The 22,778-nt window shown below is 42.1% G+C and overlaps 1 protein-coding gene across 1 annotated transcript in view; it reads right to left on the minus strand.

Moving 5' to 3' along the window:
• The window catches only part of KCNG1 (potassium voltage-gated channel modifier subfamily G member 1), a 37,932-nt gene extending 15,505 nt beyond the window's left edge, over nucleotides 1–22,427 (minus strand). The window contains exon 1 of the mRNA XM_063459693.1: nucleotides 22,299–22,427. The gene's annotated coding sequence lies outside the window, so the exon portion shown is untranslated. The remainder of the gene's footprint in view (nucleotides 1–22,298) is intronic.
• Between the last annotated feature and the right edge of the window lie 351 nt (nucleotides 22,428–22,778).

Below are 22,778 nucleotides of genomic sequence, written 5' to 3' on the forward strand. Positions count from 1 at the left end.
AATCTGCCCCCTCTGTCGGAGGGAAGGAGCGAAGGCGCACCGCTCGATCGAACGCTCTTTAGTCAGACCGTTTGATTTTGTTAGTCAGGCGGGGTTCTGGTGTAAATAGCCCTAGCCGGACACCGGTGTCTTGTCTAGACTAGCGTTCTAGGGTGTATATTTTGTTCGCTAGGTCGGAGGGACCGGGAGACTAAGCGGCGTCTGTGTAAATTCGGTTCGCTAGCTCTCAACCTATCTTGGCTAAGTGGGAAGGCGTGTAAATTTGGAACCCACTAGATTTTTGATAGTAATCGACTAAGAGGCGTCTGTGTAAATTCGGTCCTCTAGCTCGCTATATGTGGTGCTTGGGCAGTGTGGCTAACCAAAACGGATGTAGATAGTTTTAGGTAGTCCATTCAAGGTACTGGCCAATAGTTTAGTTGGGAATTGTAAATGTGTTAAAGATTGTTTAGTAAAGTGTATATCTTGTTAGATAGCGCGAGCTCAGCCGTCTAGCGAGAGTGTTAATAGTGTGTTGCTGTATTATAGTGCACGGTACCATAACCCTGTATATTTACTGACACTGTATATAAGTACTAATCAATTGTCGTCTATTGCATGTTTAACACCATAACCACTAATAATTGTATTGTGACCTTAAATTGTGCTTTGACCTATGCTAACCGTACTGTAACCGCTATTTGTAAAAGACGATGTTACTGGGGTGTGTTATAGACGGGTAATTCATATATAGAGAATTATAGCGTGGGTGACTGTATAGTTTCGCCAAAAGGGCATAATATTGATTATCTAGTGACTGGTGTAACAGCTGTGTGTGTACGGGAATTCCCTGAGTGTTTATTGTGTTATTGTGTACGTTTCACTTGGTAACCGTACCACGTGGTGCTGTTGCCAGAGGAAACGGGTGTGACTGTTGAATAGTACGCGTGCATAGTATTCGTTGTCAACGACGTTCCATTGATAAGTATGGGCGCGTCGGAGTCAACGATTCCGGATCCCTTAGGTTGTATGGTGAAGAATTTTAAAAAGGGATTCAAAACATGTGATTTTGGGGTTAAAATGTCTCCTGTACGTTTGGTCACTTTGTGTACTAGGGAGTGGCCTACTTTGGTTGCGGCATGGCCGCCACGTGGCAATTTGGATCCAACTCTGGTACAGCGCTTACACGTGGCTGTATCGGATAGGCCTGAACTTTACGGGCAGTTTCCTTATATTGATTGTTGGAGACAGGCCGTAAATGACTCGCCAAAATGGATTCAGACATGCCACGAGGAGCAATGTCGCCTCATGGTGGCTAGGACTTGTTTGTCCACTAGGACTGGTGTTAGGCCCATTTTGGACACGCCCCCTGAGTCCGAGATCCCTTTGCCGCCCCCTTACTTTCCTTTAAGAGGAAGTGACGCGAATGCAGGAAGTCCTGCACCCCTTCCCCCATTGCCCCCATCCACTTCCGCTTCCTCCTCCAGTACAGAATCCACCCCCTCTCGTACTAAATCTCCCCTTCCGGAACCAGAACCAACCCCCATTAGATCTGAATATCCTGATTTGGCGCCACTTCAGACTTCCGGTCAAGCTTCTTCTAGCTCGGCTCGAAGTGTTCTATTTACTAACTTTTCCCAAAACCAAGCTCCCACATCCTCATGCTTTATTACCCCCCGACCGGAACCTCTAACTGACGCCCCTCTACGTAGCCCCATACTAACCCGACAACTGACCGGTACCCAACAATTAAAACATTATCAGATGCCTCTTCGTCTGAATCCCGGGTCAGCCTATATCGATGCCGCAGGTCAAATGGCACATGCTGACCCAGTCTTCGTATATGTCCCGTTCACGACAACCGATCTCTTGAATTGGAAGACCCACAATTCCTCGTATACTGAGAAACCACAAGCTATGACCGATCTGTTCACCTCAATAGTTCAGACACATAACCCGACATGGGCTGATTGCCAGCAGTTATTAATGACTTTGTTCAATAATGAGGAAAGGACAAGGATTAATCAAGCGGCCATTAAAGCGCTAGAGGATAGAGCCCGTGCTTTGAATCAAGCCAATCCAGCAGCATGGGCCGCAACACATTATCCTAACACCGATCCCGACTGGAATGTAAATGGTGCTGATATGGTTCAACTCAGAGCCTATAGAGACGCTATAATTGCTGGCATGAAAGCTGGAGGAAAGAAAGCCATTAATATGTCGAAGACAGTTGAGGTGATTCAGAAAAGTGATGAAGCGCCCAGTGTCTTTTATGACCGATTATTGGAGGCATACCCCCTTTAATCCGGAAGACGCAGATAATTCCCGAATGGTGAACTCCGCCTTTGTCAGCCAAGCTTACGGAGATATTAAGCGCAAGCTACAGAAGTTAGAAGGGTTTGCAGGTATGACTATCACCCAACTAATGGAGGTAGCGAATAAAGTGTATATGAACAGGGAAACAGAAAGTAAGAAAGAGGAAGAGCGCAAGATGCGTAGAAAGGCAGATATGTTAGCGGTAGCGATCGCAGGCGTAGATAGACGGGGCCCAGATAGAGGTGATAGTAAGTGGAATGAGGAACCTCTAAGTAGAAATCAGTGCGCATACTGTAGGGAAGAAGGGCATTGGAGAAATGAGTGTCCGCGAAGAGAACAGTATGAGAGAGATAGACCTAGGGCAGGTTACGGAAACTTTAGAGGCAGAGCGAGAGGTAGAGGAGGCCCCGGAGGGAGTAATGGTAATAAAGGGAGCAATGGGAACAGAGGAAGTGTTAGGGAAGATAGGTATTTTCCAGCAGCGCAAAGGTCCCGCGATAGAGAAGGTAGGGACTTTGTAGGATTGGCTGACACGGTCATGGAGGACTATTGATACCGACCGGGCTCCATCCCCCTTGGTCGAGCGGAGCCTATGGTCGATGTATCAATAGGGGGAAAAAGGAGTGCGTTCATGATCGACACTGGTGCTGAACATTCAGTGGTGACTAATCTAGTTGCTCCTCCATCTGGAAGGACTATTACTGTAATAGGAGCAACTGGAAGAAGTGCTGAAAAACCGGTTCTTAAAAGTCGACTCTGTACATTGGGAGGCAACGTAGTAAAACATAAATTCCTTTATATGCCTGAATGTCCAGTCCAATTGCTGGGACGTGATATGCTATCTAAGTTACAAGCGCAGATTACGTTCCTACCAAATGGAACAACATCCTTAAAGTTTAATGGACCTTCGGGTATTATGACATTATCCGTACCAAAGGAAGAAGAGTGGCGACTTTATACAGCGTTGACTAGCCAAAACCCTAGGAGTGATGAGTCCTTATTCAACATACCAGGAGTTTGGGCAGAGAACAACCCACCAGGACTGGCCCGCAATATTCCACCTATTAAAATCGAACTAAAACTTGGGGTTTATCCAGTGAGCCTAAGACAATATCACATCCCGCAGAAGGCTAAGAAGAACATCCAATCTTATCTGGATAAGTTCATACGGTATGGTATCCTAAAATTCTGTACTTCCCCCTGGAACACCCCATTGCTGCCTGTTCAAAAGCCCGGTACAGATGAGTATCGACCTGTGCAGGACTTGAGAGCAGTCAATGATGCGGTTGTTAGTATACATCCAGTTGTACCCAATCCATATAACCTGCTTGCTTTAATTCCAGGCGGGGCTACTTACTTTACAGTCTTAGACCTCAAAGATGCCTTCTTTTGCCTCCGAATTGCCGCAGAAAGTCAATGTATCTTCGCTTTCCAATGGGAAAACGCTGTAACGGGCTCAAAACGCCAAATGACCTGGACAAGACTGCCCCAAGGGTTTAAAAATTCACCTACCCTATTTGGTTCAGCTCTAAGTCAAGATCTACTGGATTTCGAGTCCATCCCAGGAGAGTGTGTATTGTTACAATATGTAGATGACTTGTTGATAGCAGCAGTTACAAAGGAAATATGTCAGCAAGCAACGCACGATCTACTACACATTCTCTGGAAGGCAGGATACAAGGTGTCTAGAAAGAAGGCTCAGTTGTGTTTGCCAACTGTCAAATATCTGGGATTCCATATCTCTGAAGGTCAAAGAATTATGGGGCCAGAGAGAAAAGAAGCTGTGTGCCAAATACCAATACCCAAGAATAGAAGACAAGTGCGAGAATTCTTGGGGGCAGCAGGCTTCTGTAGGATATGGATTCCCAGCTACGCGATACTGGCAAAACCTCTGTATGCAGCTATCAAAGGTACAGAGCACGACCCCTTCTTATGGACTCAAGAACAGCAAACGGCATTTGAAGATGTGAAGAAGGCTTTGATGAGTGCCCCAGCATTAGGTCTACCTGATCACACACGACCATTCTACCTGTATGTACATGAGCAAAGAAGAATGGCTGTGGGAGTATTGACACAGTACTTGGGATCATGGCAAAGACCTGTTGCCTATATGTCTAAGCAACTGGATGCAGTGGCCAGCGGACTTCCACCTTGTCTAAGAGCCGTAGCTGCAGCCGCCCTGCTAGTAGCTGAAGCCGATAAACTCACTCTGGGTCAAGAACTTTATGTACGAGTCCCACATGCAGTACAGACGTTGTTGGATTACAAAGGAAATCATTGGTTTAGTAATAGCCGTATGACCAAGTATCAAGCAATGTTGTGTGAAAACCCAAGAGTGCATTTAGAGACTTTAAACACCTTAAATCCAGCTACCCTTTTGCCACAACCTACTGAAAGTCAACATGATTGTTTGGAAGTAATGGATGAAGTCTTTTCAAGTAGACCAGATCTTCGTGATTTTCCCATCCAGAACCCCGATGTTCAATATTATACCGACGGCAGTAGTTATGTGAAAGAAGGGATCCGCTATGCAGGATATGCAGTAACAACAATTGACAAAGTGATAGAAGCTCGGCCACTGGCGAAAGGAACATAAGCACAAAAGGCAGAATTGATAGCACTGACACGAGCGTTACAATTGGCTGAAGGTTTAAGAGTGAAAATCTACACGGACTCCAAGTATGCGTTTTTAACCACTCATGCCCACGGAGCTTTGTATAAAGAAAGAGGACTATTGAATTCAGAAGGCAAAGAAATCAAGTATGCAGCTGAAATCCTACAACTATTGGAAGCAGTGTGGGAGCCGAAAGAAGTCGGTATCATACATTGTCGAGCGCATCTGAGAGGAGATGGTGATGTAACCAAAGGAAATCGGATGGCAGACAGTACAGCTAAGCGTGCCGCTGAATCGGGAAGACAAGCGTATGTGGGGCATATAGCTGCTCTTATACCAACTCCACTGTCTCAATGGACTCCAGTTTATACAGCTCAAGAAGAAGAGTGGTTAAAGACTGAACCTGGAAAGTATTTGGAGAACAAATGGTATCAGTTAGAAGATGGAAGAATAGTCATTCCAGCATCACTAGCGGTAGAAATTGTCCAAAACTATCACAACGGGACACATTCTGGGAGAGACAGCACAGAAGAATCTCTCAGAAAACATTTCTACATACCAAGATTGTCCAACTTGACTCAGGCCATTGTACGAAGATGTGTAACGTGTGCTAAAAATAATGCAAGGCAAGGACCAGTAAAGCCACCAGGAGTCCAGTTTATGGGGGGACTCCCCATGTCCGATTTACAAATTGACTATACAGTGATGCCTAAATCGGGTGGACATCGTTACCTGCTGGTAATTGTGTGCACCTATTCAGGCTGGGTAGAAGCATGTCCTACTCGTACAGAGAAAGCAGGAGAAGTTGTGAGATTCCTGTTACGAGAAATAATACCCCGATACGGACTACCCTGCTCTATAGGATTGGACAATGGTCCAGCTTTTGTTCATCAGTGCCTACAACAACTGACTCATATGCTTGGTATAAAGTGGAGGCTTCATACGGCATATAGACCCCAGAGTTCTGGTAAGGTAGAGAGAATGAATAGAACTATTAAGAATCAGTTGGCTAAAATGTGTCAGGAAACCTAACTTAAGTGGAACGTTCTCTTACCCATAGCTCTATTGCGAATCCGCAGTACACCTACCAGAAGGATGGGCCTCTCTCCTTTTGAAATTATGTATGGGCGACCACCTCCCGTACTTGGTAACTTAAGGGGGGATTTGAGTCAGTTGGGAGAAGGAATTACCCGGCAGCAGGTTGTAGAGTTGGGTAAGACTATGGAGGAGGTACAGAAATGGGTACAAGATAGATTACCTGTGAATATTTATCCCCCAGTTCATAGTTACCACCCAGGAGACCAAGTGTGGATTAAAGAGTGGAATAATGTACCGTTAGGGCCCAAGTGGAGAGGTCCTTATGTTGTTCTTTTGTCTAACCCTACAGCGATAAAAGTAGCCGAAGTGACTCCGTGGATACATCACTCCAGGGTTAAACCAGCAGCAGTCGATTCTTGGCAAGTTACAGCAGATCCAGAGAATCCCTGCAAGATCCGGTTAAAACGCACGACTCAGTCGGAGTGACGAGGAACTTTGTGGATTACAAAATTTTATTTGTTTCAGAGATTTGGTACGTGAGTGAGAAGGCCATAATAAAGCCTGTCCGCTCACCGACGTATAGTGTATAAGCCAGGAAAGTCTCGAAGGGACTCCTGTGAAGACGAGCAGAACTCCATTCCCTGCAGCCCATACATCCTGGAAGCTGAGGTGCCTTCGCACGGACGAAGACTGAGGATGACGACGAAAGATGTGTTTATGATAATGTTTATTTATGTGTATTTTTATATTCAGGAAGGTAGAGGTACCGACACTCCTAGCTGTGAGGTATGCATTAAGACTACAAGAACAGGTAACCATATTTCCCAAACCCTAATTTGGCATTCACAATACGAGTGTAAAGGAGATGTATCAAGATGTAGATACCTAAATATAGAATATAGTGTGTGCCATTTAGGAGTAGGAGAACCTAAGTGCTTCAGTCCAGAGTATCAACCTCGTACAATTTGGTTGACTCTCAGGAATGGAGATCCTCAGGGGACCCTAATTAACAAGACAGTATTAGAATCCGTACATTCTTCGGGTGTTCTGCTATTTGATGCGTGTAAGGCGATATCAAGTGGTAGAAAGCCGTGGAATGTATGTGGGGATCTTAGATGGGAGAGGACGTATGGGTCTAACGATAAATATATTTGTCCCAGTAGTAAAAATAAATATGTGAGTCCTAGATGCCCAAATAGAGACTATAACTTTTGCCCATATTGGTCTTGTGTGGGGTGGGCAACTTGGGGACAGACAGTAGACAAGGACATGATAGTGACTAAGTTGCCTACTAGCTCATATTGTAAGTCTATGGAATGCAATCCAGTCCATATACTTATAAATAACCCCGACAAGTTCTTAGACAAGTATGGTAATTTATTTGGGTTTCAAATATATGGGACGGGTTTAGATCCTGGGACAGTATTGTTTATAGGGATAGAGACTGATACGGTATCCTCCCAGACTCATCAAGTATACCATTCCTTTTATGAAGAGATGAGTATAGATAATAAGATCCCCCATAATGCTAAATACCTGTTCATTGATTTAGCCGAAAGTATTGCCGGTAGTCTTAATGTTACCAACTGCTATGTGTGTGGAGGTACTAACATGGGAGACCAATGGCCTTGGGAAGCAAAGGAGGTAATGTCCGGTTCTGAGGCAGTTGACCAATTAATATCTACACAAGCCGATTATCATATGAGTGTTAGAGGTAAATCTGAGTGGAGATTAAAGACCTCCATCATAGGTTATGTTTGCATAGCAAGGAAAGGAATGATGTATAATACTTCTGTAGGAGAATTAACTTGTCTAGGGCAAAAAGCTTATGATGATGATACAAAGAATACAACTTGGTGGTCGGCTTCAAATGTCTCAGAACCATCTAACCCGTTTGCTAGATACGCCAATTTAAAGGATGTGTGGTTTGACCTATCCATCACATCTACCTGGAGAGCCCCAGCAAATTTGTACTGGATCTGTGGTAAGAAAGCCTATTCGGAGTTGCCACAGGACTGGGAAGGGGCATGTGTGTTGGGTATGCTCAAACCATCCTTCTTCTTGTTACCTATTGAAACAGGTGAGACTTTAGGTGTTAAAGTGTATGATGTGAATCATAGGAAGAAAAGGGGACCCATAGAGATAGGCGCCTGGGAAGATAATGAATGGCCTCCCCAGCGTATTATAGATTATTATGGGCCAGCCACGTGGGCAGAAGATGGTACCTTTGGTTATAGAACCCCTATTTATATGCTCAACCGTATTATACGATTACAGGCGGTAGTTGAGATTATTACTAACGAGACATCACAAGCGCTCAATCTTCTAGCGAAGCATAATACCAGGATGAGGACAGCAGTCTACCAAAATAGATTAGCCTTGGATTACCTTTTGGCAGTAGAGGGAGGTGTATGTGGGAAGTTTAACCTGAGCAATTGCTGTCTTCAAATAGATGACGAAGGGCAAGCAATAGCTGAGCTTACTAGCCATATGGTTAAACTAGCGCATGTGCCTACTCAGGTATGGAAAGGGTATAATCCAAGCAGTTGGTTTGGTAGCTGGTATGAGTGGTTTGGAGGGCTTAAGGCAGTGGTAGGTGGAGTCCTACTGATTTTAATGTTGTGTCTACTCCTGCCGTGTCTTATACCCTTAGTAGTTAGGTCTGTGCAAAGCCTGATAGAAAATATAGCAGAGAGGAAGGCTGCTGCACAGATAATGGCAATTTATAAATATAAGGCTCTAGATCAGGAAGAACCAATGCAGGAAGATGAGTGTTGAAGATTCACATCATAAGATAAGTCTGGTCTGGTTCAAGGTAACCTGCGGTGTATGCAAACTAAGGTTAAGTGATGCCTCAAGTAATTGTGAAATATCAAGAGGCATCAAAGGGGGGAATGTGGTGGAATCTCGGTAAAAATAAATTTAGTAGGCCGAGATTACCACGTGGCATGTGTACGTGCATATGCTGACGTATCGATCAGTTGGTTGCACGAGGCAAGATACGATCAGTAGTGTACGGAGCATGTGCAAGAATACAGGATGTAGTATTCCCCTCCTCCATTGTGCTGGACAGGCCATGCGGTCAAGCAGGAAGTTAATTCTTATTTGTATTGATTGGTCAAGAGAATGTGCGGGTGGAGCTTAATATGGGAGGAGTTATGTGCCTATATAAGGAGCCTGCACTATTGTCCGGGGCTCAGAACTTGCTGTATTTTGGTGACATAAGTCCCTCTGAGTCCCGATCGGTGATCCAATAAAGAATCTCTTCCTTCCTGAAGAAACCTGTGTCCATCTCTCTGTGCTTGGCTTCCGTCAGTTTCTCCGGTATCAGTGTCAGTACAACTTTCCTGCATTTCTTAGATTTCGGCCCTAACAGTTTTCTGTATTTTATAAATGTCTGATTTTTTAAAATGTATTGAAGTTTTCTACATATGTTAACCCCGCCCCCTTTGTCCCTCCTCCTCGATTCTAAAGTACTTCCTTCTCGCCAGTTCCTGTACATGCGTACACCTCACTTTCTGTCGCATCCCTCTTAACCAGAGACAGGGAAAGCTTTCTGGGACTTGTCGTTCGACTGTTTAATGAGTAGAAAACTGATAACTGAACTACAAGTCCCAGACACCTCTGCTTTAAGCAAAATTGGGGCTGTGCAAAGAGTTCTGTGAAATCGATTAACCAATTTGCCCTTTGGGTTAAACATGTCCTACTATAAACATACATACCCCTGCGTTACGCCACTCACAGGGTGCCTCTACCTCTCCAAGAATGTATCAATGCCAGGCACTGTAGCTCCGTCCCATTTTATGATGTCACACCAATCTCATGATGTCATTGGTGCTAATTGAGGTCATTGACCACGTCCACTCACATTGGCTACTCTGTAATCCAGCTTGGCTTCTTGTGTGTACGTCCAGAATCCCTGTCCTTGGTTTGTACCATGACATTGCGTTAAGCCACTCTAAGGTCCGGTAATATGCTGCTATCCTCTTTGAATACTATAGCGTTAAACATTGCGTGTTGGATTGTTATACTTGACACCAACAAACTCCAGAATGAGAGGTCAGAACACGTGGCTTCTTATAGTCTAAACTTCATTTTTAATGCATTCTCTACATGAGCCGTTTCAGCCTGGCGTTCCCCCGTAATATAAAACCACTTACACTGAGATTCATTGTATCATGCTTGCACCCTATAGATTTTCCAATGTGTTCTCTGGATAACGTTGCATTCATTGTATGTTTGACAGTCACGGGAGAAAGGGAGGTGGAGAGTTTCATTTTTGTTTTATTGGATCATGTCATTAAACTTGCGTTATTTCCCATAAACAGTCATAATAGTGTAATACTGACACTGACAGCTGCAACAACTTAACTCCAGCGAGCTGGCGTTTTAAAACTTACTCTGTTTACTATTTCTCAAGTAGAGAAGTGATCTATTATAAACCCTTCTGAGCAGATCGAGATGAACACAGGAGATATAACGAGGGTGTTTAAACAGCTCACACACAAGCCAAGAAGATTAATAGACTGCTTTCCACACACACAGCATGGGGGGTAACGCTTTGGGGTGCATTCACTAAACGGTGATCTGTGGAGATTTGACAAGAGATTTGCAAAATGTAAGTTGAATGGAAAGATGCAAGAAGGATAATGGGGTCATTACTGGGTACTGGGGTACCTTAATGGTTAACGACTGCACAGCCGGCAGTAAGTCCCAAATTGCCAAAGAAAAGAGGCCCAGCACAGAATGGACTTTGCAAGGTGCACTAGTGCCACCCAAACAATGAAAGCGTTACTCCAGGAACCATGGCCACTTCAGTGATGTAAGGTGGTTATGGTGTATGAAGTCTCTATTATTTGCTATCAAACACCACACAAACAGAGTTTAACCCCTTGGCTGCCGAGGTGTAAATCCACATAGTCAGCTCAGAAGAAAAGCCAATTTGTGCAATTTTTTGTTTTGCACAGTGTGCCATTCTTGGCTGACGGTGATCACCTGACGCTGCCCTGTCCTCGCGACTGGATGGGCTCTGCAGGAGCTGGAAGCATGGCACTAGACATGGGAGATTTGGAGCCCGCTGGGAACGCAGCTAAGATAGCAAACCATTAATAAACAGTATGCCCCATTACCGGGGAACGGGCCAGGGTACATCAGGCTGCAGTGGTTATGGTGCTTACAGTATCCCATTAATTAATAAATACATACTCCACCTCCACTAAATGTTGGGGCATTTGTGCAATAAAAAATGAAAATAATGTGAAAGCATCAAAGATCTAATAACACAAAAATCAGTTAAATGAAATATATGGGAGTTAGCTAGAAAGTGAACATGCAATGTATGATCAGATTCTGTAATTACCCCCCGACATTTCACATAAACAGACTCACAAATTAAGGGGCGTGAGTAGAGGGGTGGCCAGGGGCGAGGCTGTTCTGAGAACTTTTAGGTGACTTACTAAGAACAATTTGCAAAATAAAATGTAATTTATAACAATAACAAAGTATCTTATTTACACAGACTGATTTCTAAACACATTTATTGTAGTTTAAAGACACATTACTGGGAGTATTATTGCTATGGAGCTCTGTTATACACTCAGACACATTACTGGGAGTATTACAGCTGTGGAGCTCTGTTATACACTCAGACACATTACTGGGAGTATTATTGCTGGGGAGCTCAGTTATACACTCAGACACATTACTGGGAGTATTATTGCTATGGAGCTCTGTTATACACGCAGTCACATTACTGGGAGTATTATTGCTGTGGAGCTCTGTTATACACTCAGACACATTACTGGGAGTATTATTGCTGTGGATCTCTGTTATACACTCAGACACATTACTGAGAGTATTATTGCTGTGGAGCTCTGTTATAAATTCAGAGACATTACTGGGAGTATTATTGCTGTGGAGCTCTGTTATACACTCAGACACATTACTGAGAGTATTATTGCTGTGGAGCTCTGTTATAAATTCAGAGACATTACTGAGAGTATTATTGCTGTGGAGCTCTGTTATAAATTCAGAGACATTACTGGGAGTGTTATTGCTGTGGAGCTCTGTTATACACTCAGACACACTACTGGGAGTATTATTGCTGTCGAGTTCTGTTATACACTCATTCACATTATTGGGAGTATTATTGCTGTGGAGCTCTGTTATACACTCAGACACATTACTGGGAGTATTATTGCTGTGGGGCTCTGTTATACACTCAGTCACATTACTGGGAGTATTATTGCTGTGGAGCTCTTTTATACACTCAGACACATTACTGGGAGTATTATTGCTGTGGAGCTCAGTTATACACTCAGACACATTACTGGGAGTATTATTGCTGTGGATCTCTGTTATACACTCAGACACATTACTGAGAGTATTATTGCTGTGGAGCTCTGTTATAAATTCAGAGACATTACTGGGAGTATTATTGCTGTGGGGCTCTGTTATACACTCAGACACATTACTGGAAGTATTATTGCTGTGGATCTCTGTTATACACACAGACACATTACTGAGAGTATTATTGCTGTGGAGCTCTGTTATAAATTCAGAGACATTACTGGGAGTATTATTGCTCTGGAGCTCCGTTATACACTCAGACACATTACTGGGAGTATTATTGCTGTGGATCTCCGTTATACACTCAGACACATTACTGGGAGTATTATTACTGTGGATCTCTGTTATACACTCAGACACATTACTGGGAGTATTATTGCTGTGGATCTCTGTTATACACTCAGACACATTACTTAGAGTATTATTGCTGTGGAGCTCTGTTATAAATTCAGAGACATTACTGAGAGTATTATTGCTGTGGAGCTCTGTTATAAATTCAGAGACATTACTGGGAGTGTTATTGCTGTGGAGCTCTGTTATACACTCAGACACATTATTGGGAGTATTATTGCTGTCGAGTTCTGTTATACACTCAGTCACATTATTGGGAGTATTATTGCTGTGGAGCTCTGTTATACACTCAGACACATTACTGGGAGTATTATTGCTGTGGAGCTCTGTTATAAATTCAGAGACATTACTGGGAGTATTATTGCTCTGGAGCTCCGTTATACACTCAGACACATTACTGGGAGTATTATTGCTGTGGATCTCCGTTATACACTCAGACACATTACTGGGAGTATTATTACTGTGGATCTCTGTTATACACTCAGACACATTACTGGGAGTATTATTGCTGTGGATCTCTGTTATACACTCAGACACATTACTTAGAGTATTATTGCTGTGGAGCTCTGTTATAAATTCAGAGACATTACTGAGAGTATTATTGCTGTGGAGCTCTGTTATAAATTCAGAGACATTACTGGGAGTGTTATTGCTGTGGAGCTCTGTTATACACTCAGACACATTATTGGGAGTATTATTGCTGTCGAGTTCTGTTATACACTCAGTCACATTATTGGGAGTATTATTGCTGTGGAGCTCTGTTATACACTCAGACACATTACTGGGAGTATTATTGCTGTGGGGCTCTGTTATACACTCAGTCACATTACTGGGAGTATTATTGCTGTTGAGCTCAGTTATACACTCAGACACATTACTGGGAGTATTATTGCTGTGGATCTCTGTTATACACTCAGACACATTACTGAGAGTATTATTGCTGTGGAGCTCTGTTATAAATTCAGAGAAATTACTGGGAGTATTATTGCTCTGGAGCTCCGTTATACACTCAGACACATTACTGGGAGTATTATTGCTGTGGATCTCCGTTATACACTCAGACACATTACTGGGAGTATTATTGCTGTGGATCTCCGTTATACACTCAGACACATTACTGGGAGTATTATTACTGTGGATCTCTGTTATACACTCAGACACGTTACTAGGAGTATTATTGCTGTGCAGCTCTGTTATACAGACACATTACTGGGAGTATTATTGTTGTGGGGCTCTGTTATACACTCAGACACGTTACTGGGAGTATTATTGCTGTGGAGCTCTGTTATACACTCAGACACGTTACTAGGAGTATTATTGTTGTGGAGCTCTGTTATACACTCAGACACATCACTGGGAGTATTATTGTTGTGGAGCTCTGTTATACACTCAGACACATCACTGGGAGTATTATTGCTGTGGAGCTCTGTTATACACTCAGACACATCACTGGGAGTATTATTGCTGTGGAGCTCTGTTATACACCCAGACACATTACTGTGAGTATTATTGCTGTGAAGCTCTGTTATACACTCAGACACATTACTGGGAGTATTATTGCTGTGGAGCTCTGTTATACACTCAGACACGTTACTAGGAGTATTATTGCTGTGCAGCTCTGTTATACAGACACATTACTGGGAGTATTATTGTTGTGGGGCTCTGTTATACACTCAGACACGTTACTGGGAGTATTATTGCTGTGGAGCTCTGTTATACACTCAGACACGTTACTAGGAGTATTATTGTTGTGGAGCTCTGTTATACACTCAGACACATCACTGGGAGTATTATTGTTGTGGAGCTCTGTTATACACTCAGACACATCACTGGGAGTATTATTGCTGTGGAGCTCTGTTATACACCCAGACACATTACTGTGAGTATTATTGCTGTGAAGCTCTGTTATACACTCAGACACATTACAGGGAGTATTATTGCTGTGGAGCTCTGTTTTACACTCAGACACATTACTGGGAGTATTATTGCTGTGCAGCTCTGTTATACAGACACATTACTGGGAGTATTATTGCTGTGCAGCTCTGTTATACAGACACATTACTGGGAGTATTATTGCTGTGGGGCTCTGTTATACACTCAGACACGTTACTAGGAGTATTATTGATGTGGAGCTCTGTTATACACTCAGACACATTACTGGGAGTATTATTGCTCCCAGAAAAGAGGGACGTTTGAAAAGAAAAGAGAGACAGAGGGATTTGGGAACAAAATAGGGACTGTCCCTCTTAAAAAGGGACACTTTGTAGTTGTGGAATTAAATCTGAATGGACAAATTGAGGCATAATAGGAAAGGTTCTCTGGCCCAGCTCGAGCTCTTTTTGGTTATTTCAGAGTCTGCCATTTGGATATAATGCTCTATGATCTTGTATTTCAGTAATAACGCGTCAGGTACTAATTATTTTAGAAAATATTGGTGGTTTTATGAACATTGGAAAGTGTAACTCTAACTAATCTTGGACACAATAGAACCCGATCGCAAAACCAAATTCTGTAAAAAAATACTGTGATATAAAATGTATAGAATGCTGGTGTATTAGCAGAAAATAATGCCGGCTTGAGGTTGTGGAGACATTTACAAACTCTCATCCTTTTGTCCCGTGTATCATTACAGTACTTTCAGCACTCCATAAAACGTCTTATCACAGATAATCGAATAATATAGCAATATAATGGCTGCCATGTGTCGTTAGCGCTGCCCACGTAGCTGGACAAGCTATGGACAGGTTTAACACGCAGATTCATTTCCTGGTTCAGCAATCATTAGCTGTGTAAACAATAGGATTAAGTTAAAATCTGCCTAAAGTGAGGAGCTTTGACACAGCGGCGGGCTAAGCCTGTCATGGCGTAATGTGTGAACAAATCCAGGTTTATTTAGCAGCTTTGAAAGTCCTACATCTTCTCATGCAGGGGAGGGTTCATGAGAGAGCCCCAGCGTTGAAGATCTCCAATTTCCATGATACATTGAAGCCGTAAGAACAGTAAAACAAGTCTCCCAACATTCCTGATCTAGGGGGACAGTTCTTATTTTAGGGGGACAGTCCCGACTTTGTTTCCCGGTGTCGATTTACCAAACACAGAATTCTAGTGAATAGCGAATCCAATTGGAATCTTGGGATGAATCACCAGTTACCTCTTTTAGCCTCAATGTTGCCATTTGGATTTGGCCACACGCTGGAGCTCTGTGAATAAACCTGATATGTTCATGTCATGTTCCAGGCCCCGTGAGCCATGTTTGTAGCGTGTAATTCTACGTCACAGCGGGCTGTACGCCCTCAGTGCTTTATTGATCTTTTGTAAAACGGTAGAATGGCAGAACTACACAGAGACAGACGTGCCATGGGTACATTATCACCAGAGTATCCGGATTTATTTTAACTATTACACTGCCACAACGTTTACAATTTGTGAATGGCCGGTTTGGCAGTGAAAGGGTTAAAACCTGTGCTAGTTGTGCACATATACACAAGTCTGGCATTTACACCATTTCTCTGCAAACTGGGGTCACAAAATATACATTGCATTCTGTATATTGACGATGTAATGCTTGTTTCAGGTCTATTTTCAGAATGTTCTACCTGTGCAGGTGTGCTATGCATCATTTTCCCCATGATCTCCTGCGAGCACCTGCATTCGTGGGCCTGTGCAAAGAAATGCAAGAAACTGGAAATTTGCATCAGATGCCAGGCTGTGCCAGGTCAGAATTACATTTAATAAACATCTACATGCAATAAACATGATGTTTTTAAAATGTAGTTAGTGATCTGAATGCTCAATTATTGTCACAGTGACTGACATTGCTGAGGAGCTCTGTGATACTCATACACACTGCACATTACTGTGAGTTTTATTGCTGTGGAGCTCTGTGATACACTCATACACACTGCACATTACTTTCAGCTTTATTGCTGTGGAGCTCTGTTATACACTCAGACACATTACTGTGAGTATTATTGCTGTGGAGCTCTGTGATACACACTGCACATTACTGTGAGTTGTATTGCTGTGGAGCTCTGTGATACACTCATACACACTGCACATTACTTTCAGCTTTATTGCTGTGGAGCTCTGTTATACACTCAGACACATTACTGTGAGTATTATTGCTGTGGAGCTCTGTGATACACACTGCACATTACTGTGAGTTGTATTGCTGTGGAGGAGCTCTGTTATACACTCAGACACATTACTGTGAGTTGTATTGCTGTGGAGCTCTGTGATACACATACACACTGCACGTTACTGTGAAGGACACTGGAATAGTAAAGTGAGATGTGGGTGTTTAGGATCGTAGAAAGTAATGTTTGATGAATTGGTCACTTTATTGGTTAGGTAGAGCATTCACAGTTAATTCTGGTGGAATGTGTAGGATATCAGGCGAGGTGCACACTGCGTTCATTATTTTTTAATTAACGGCTTATGGCACTGGCTCCTTCACACTTCTCCCAGCAACAATGATCAACACCATCATCACTAAACGGCGAACGGACCGTAGCTCACTGAGAAAACTTTGGAATTGGAAAATTCTCCAGCTTGGGTACTCTGATGTACAATGAAATAATTCTCAACAACAGTTCATTAACCCTTGGCCGTGTGACTAATGCCAAAACGTGCCGGTCTGTGCTGCCGTTACTGCGTCTCCAGCTTGCACCCCGCATTTCTGGAACAAGAGACATGATCTGACTGTATTTACTAAAGAGTCACGTGTAGGAATCAGTGCTGGCCAAATATCGCACAGCATGCGCCATAAATCAATAGCTGGGACGGCTAAACGTTGGCGCTACAATCGTTACAGTATGGGCCCTCTTCAGATGGTGTTCCCATATATCAAATCTGTTTTGTTAGAATTGTTTGTATTTTACCTATTGTACCGCGCTGTGGAATATGTTTGCTCTATACAAATAATTGTAAATCTAATGATTCCCAGGCAGCCACGAGAGATTTGCAGATCTGGATTGTATTAAAACTATTATGTCACATCTCACTTCCTCACTACTGACATTCTCACTGGGGTGGGTAGTACAGCGAAGGTAAGTATTAATCATATTTCTGTGTTCAGAGAATGACCCCATCTCTCCAGGAAACTGCAGGCGTGTTCATGCATGCTCGGTCACTTCCTAAAATGGCATCTGAGGGTATCACGCTCACACATTCCTTGCTGAGCCATGCGCGTGTATATATGGAATTATGGGAAATAAATAAATTTGCATGATGTGCTCTGGCCGTGCCAGGAGAGACAGGAATAGAATGTAAACTATCGAAAAAAATACAGAGTGAAATCTAAACAAAATAGCACAAACCATACATAACGTTTAGGTAGCTATCATGATAACCTCACATGCAACAGTTTTATATTAAATAATATTGAGCATTTACATAGATTGTCATCGGGCCAAGGAGTGTGCTATTCCCACATCAGCAGCCAAATTACTTATAATTTCTGTGCCAATTTATCAATTTCTGTGCCATTTGAATTCTCACCCCTAAGGCCCCTAAATGTTATTGTTAAATTATTTTAAAGTTTATAAATTCCCATGTCAGATTTTATGTTTAATAATCAGTTTATTGCAGTGGGGCACGTTGTACAACCAACATAAACATAGCTAGGAGTGATTTACCCGCACACGGGGTGTACTGCGTCTGTGTAACTTTTACTAATGTTTAAATAGTATGTTTACTGGTATTCGTGGCTGATGTTATAATGTCACCGTTTCCAATTAACCAGTTGAGGTATAGATTGTTTATACAGCCTGCAGTGTTGGCTATTAGTTCAAAGAGAAGCAGGAAATCTATTATTTATTTATTTATAAACTATTTTACCAGGATTGATACATTGAGATCTCTCTCTATCAATCTAAGGTGTCAAAACGGACAAGAGAGCTGGAGCCAGGGTGACAAATGAAAACAAGAACTGCAGAATTTGGGAGAGAATAGAAAGAGGGACTCAGTAGGAAAGGTACAGCGCTGATATTCATTTATAGATCAGTAGAACAAGTCTGATTAATATATAATCTATAAGAATGCAGAGTTTGTACTGAAATAGCAGAAATAGAATGGGGGGTTAAAGGGGAAGCAGGGATTTACAAACATCTCAAGGCGTTTAATAAAGCACTAGACATTGCTAGTTTTTGTAGAAAGAGGGAAAGAGGGCAGCTGGAACAAGAAGACATAACGGGAAGATTGAGGGAATAAATTGTAGGTTACGGGAGTTGTAGATACAGGGAACAGCCTACCAGCAGAGGCAGTAATTCAATGGAAGAATTGAAGATGACTTGGGCTACACACTTCAATCCTAAGGAGTGAAATCCTACATAAAGCCTGTGTTTTGGAGAAAATGGGCACATTCTAAGGGACTTTTGGCTCCTGACATCAATTTTGCTTTAAATGTATTTTTTAGTTCCTACTAACAGGCCTCAAACCTACCTACAGCCTACCTGGTGGGTCCATGGCACACGTTAATTTCTACTAGCCAGGGATGAATTTTCACTTGCCAGCAACTAATGGATATTTTGAGCCCTGTGCGACAGATGACAAATATTGGGCAAACCAGACTGGTCAAACGGCCTCTACGGCCAAGTCTTTTATTTCTACGTTCCCTCGAAGTTGACAAGACGAGCATTAAAGAGGTTAAAATAGATTCAGCAGCAAAAATCAATAAGCATTTACAGGGGGAAAAGGCTAACAAGAAGTAATCTTGGATTCGTTTGGAGCAGGTCATCTTAGAGAGAACACTTGCCGGTTGACTCACGCCGAGTTTAATTATGTCTGTTTGAAACTGGATTCAAATCTCCTAACGTGTCATTCATCCCAGTGGATGCAAATTCCTCATGTTTTGGCTGCCGGTAGGATTTGCATAGCGTTGAAACACTACAACGGCAGCTCAACCTGCACAGACTTCAAATTAGATACTGCATTCTGTAAAACACTGGGTCACTGGTGGAGGTAGAGGATTCTCCCCCCCTGCAGTCTGTTCCTATGTCACTCCAGACACTGGGACACAAAGTCCATTACTGACCGAAGGAAAATGAATGAAAAACATTCAAATAATGTCAGTCTCATATTTCCCATCCAATACCCCGTCACCTGGTGGGGGACTCTCGCATACATCGTATCTGTGAGAACAAAACTCCAGCTGGAAGATAATAGGTCAGATTGAATTCGAAGTAAAGTTTCTAGTGGGAAGAAGAGCGCCCGTCTCATTCCATCCATAGAACATGCACAGCTTAACCCCTTAAGGACACATGACACGTGTGACATGTCACGATTTCCTTTTATTCCAGAAGTTTGGTCTTTAAGGGGTTAAAGTAGCAAAAAGTACAGATTGGGAAAAAAGTGGGCAAAAAACAAGTGGGCACTTGTTTGCGTGAAAAATTATATTTCGATGCAATTTATCCACATCACCTGATACACGCCAAAAGTGCGTCTGTACCTTCGTCCGCACGTTTTTCGTGGATTTTTAAGGCAAAGAACCCAAAATGCGTAGATACAGCATGGACGTCCTCCAAGGAAATTTCTCGGTAGCAAAAGTTGAGTAAAAGCCAAGCAATCTCCTCCAGCTGAGATTTAGGAAATCTATGAGGATCATTTGGCAGACAACTCATTTCTTACAGAACGGTGGCCAACAAGTGTTTTGTGGCTTTCAATTCCTGCCCATTTTAATGTGCCCAACAAGTGTGCTATAGCTACCGCATCTCTCAATACATAGCAACAGTGTTTCTTTACCGCAGAGAAGATATTTCACTTAATCTTTAAGTAATAGATGAATGTCTCTATGGATATGGCACGTGTGAGCCTCTAATTTTGGCTCAATAATGCGTGGCTCGTCAGTGTGTACTTAAAGGAGGAGAGAAGATGCAAATTATGTCCTTTATTTATTTTTTTGCTACAATCTGTAAGTCAGGCCGCATACATGTATATTAACCCTTTCTGGTCAAGGATTTGAACACAACAATGTGTATGATGACTGATGCATTGCTTGTCATCACAGGGTTAAATGTAGCCTATTACACTACTGCAAGATATATATTTATATTTTCATTTTTATTTATTTTTTAAAACTTGCAATACTTGTACTTTACATTCACATTCACCAACCCGAAATCTCATTAAATGAATGGGAAAAAAAATCCATTAAATGGAACATTTAACCCAACACAAGATCTGATGGGGGGTCAGATTCAGCGTGCCATTTATGAAAAGTAACTAATAAAATGGAAATGAATCAGGAATGTCACGAGAAGTCGATGGACGCCAGCAGGGATGTTTGTGTAATGAAACATATTACTAGATTCTGGTGGCAAACTGGTAATGTGTGCCTTTGGGGTACATTTAATAAACAGTGATGGGAGGTTTAATTAAAAGCTGAATTTACACGATTTAGACTAAAAGAACTAAATTCATTTTAGGATTTGGAAAATATTTTTTCAGCATTAACTCTTTAATTGGTCCCATGTTTTGCAATTCACTTCACAAAAATCCAACTGTTTAGTAAATAAATCCCTGAATTCTGGCCTTGCAGAGGGGAATTCGAACATGTCACAGTGTTAGTGTTAGTGGGCCATAGTGCTGGCATGAGTTAATTTAACCCATTGACTGCCAGAGGCTGGAGCTAATCTCCCTAGTGTCCCCAAATTACAATGAACAGCCCGAATGTATTCTTTTTTTTATTTTTATTTTAAAGATTACAAACACATGTTGGATCCACAGAGAACAGGAAGCATCAGAGATAGATCTTCTAGAATAGATAATAATACTGATTAACCCTTGCACATGCAGTGCTGTAATAACTGTATTATAAGATAAACCTATTATGTATTAATTACAGTTTAAATGTAACATATTGTTTGTTTTTTTCCTGATCTGTCAGGTTTTGCTGTCATTATATTATTATATTACAGGGGTGTTGTTATTAATCACTTTGTATCTTGTCTAAATGAGTTAAAAACAATAAACAAAATGGCAATAGCCCATCTCAAACTTCATTTATGAAAAGGAATACATACTTTGTTTTATAAATAATTCTAAATTCAACCATAGAATAAACTGTACCCACAGCAGCAAGTGACACACACACTCACATCATATAATGTGTAGACATTCTAAAACACAAATTGCATAGCAACCACACTGACATCTGTGGGACTGAACATTAAATAGCAATGTAACATTAACCCCTCATCTGCTTCAACAAACTTCTCAGAAAACCTCCAGCAACAGGTCTCTGCAAATATCTGACATTTTAATGAAACAAATCCTTCATTTAATGGAAGGTTTAGAGTTTCTGTAAATTCAAAATCTAAAGACTCCCCAAGTAGAAGTTGGCAAAACAGGGGGGTTTGCAATTTCTGACACTTTTCATTCCCACCCCAAGAAAAATACAAAACAAACAGAAAGCAACATGTTGATGTATATGTTGCAGAGAATTCTGAGATTATTGGATTTACAGTGCAAGAAAAATGATTATACTCTATTAAAAAGATACAGAGTAAAATATTCTAAAATATAAAATCACATGGATGGGAATCAGTGTATAGATAGAAGTGCCCAGGACATGTTTCTTCCATATAAAGTGTAATATTTCCAGTGGATCTGGCAGTGAAAGGGTTAAATGAAGGCATTAGTGTCCCTTACTCACTTTTCAGGTGCAGGTCTGCCTCCCCTCTGAGCTGAGTCCTGAGCTGGCTGCACTCATTGCTAGCTGGCTCTGGGCAGGTACTGGGAGAGAATCAGAGAGAGTCAGGGTTGGAGCCAGCAGTGAGTCTGTCTCTAGGAGGAGCTCAGCAATCATTGCTTGGAGAGGAGGGACTTCCATGCCTGTTGCAAGAAAAAACCCCAAACATTCTTTGTACATGCAGGGTATAAACCCTCTGCCAGGATAGAGGGGTGAGGGGCTGGCACCTTGTCAGAAAGTGGGGTACCCCCCTCTGGTGCCAGAGGGAATGTGTTCTATGTGTGCTGTGGGAGTTACAGGGTTAAATAAATAGGAAGAGAGTGAAAGAAAAAGGCAAAACCAGAAATGAAAGAGTTAATCGTAAGAGGGGCAATGAAAGAGTTAAATGTAAGATGGTTGAAGTAAGCTTGCCACTCTGGGGTTACCAGTTCAGATATCTGTCCT

Source organism: Pelobates fuscus, chromosome 6, assembly GCF_036172605.1.
Source record: "Pelobates fuscus isolate aPelFus1 chromosome 6, aPelFus1.pri, whole genome shotgun sequence".
NCBI classification, from domain to species: Eukaryota; Metazoa; Chordata; class Amphibia; order Anura; family Pelobatidae; genus Pelobates; species Pelobates fuscus.